Source organism: Peromyscus californicus, unplaced genomic scaffold, assembly GCF_007827085.1.
Source record: "Peromyscus californicus insignis strain IS unplaced genomic scaffold, ASM782708v3 Scaffold_6__1_contigs__length_162567912, whole genome shotgun sequence".
Lineage (NCBI taxonomy): Eukaryota > Metazoa > Chordata > Mammalia > Rodentia > Cricetidae > Peromyscus > Peromyscus californicus.
Window position 1 is genome coordinate 145,616,978 of NW_026294584.1, and position 639 is coordinate 145,617,616.

The window sequence follows — 639 nt, forward strand, 5'->3', positions numbered from 1 at the left end:
ACCCATTCTTTGTACTGAAAATTTTACTTGGTGGAAAAGAAAGGTCTAGTTGGGGATTGTCTCCCCAATTATTTGGTGATTCCCTTTACAGTTTTCATATGCATGCATATTTTAGGAAGCGTCTACAGTGTTGTGTTTCCATATGGCCCTTCAAACGGTTTTTAGAGTTATTTATCCCTTGCTTCTCTTCTCATCACTCTACCCATGTAATCCCCTGTCAATAGTCCATCCCTGTATCTCCATAACTTTATATTTTATTTTTTCTTCCTTGGGAGATCCTTCACTATCCCAGAGTCCCTGACCTAATACCTAACCTCTGTGGTATTATACAAGCTTGTAACATGCATATCAAAGACTTAAAAGCTAATCCACATACAAGAGAAAACATAATATTTGTCTTTTGGGGTCTGAGATATTTCAGTTATGATAATGTTTTGTCTTGTTCTATCCATTTTCTATGCTTTTGATAATTTTATTTTTAACAGCTGAATAATATTCCATTGTGTAAATACACCATATTTTCATTATCTATTCATCAGTTCATGGATATTTAGTTTGTTTCCAATTTTTGGCTACTATGAACAGAACAATAGTGAATATGGATGGCCAGGTATCTCTATGTAAATTGTAGAGTGCTTT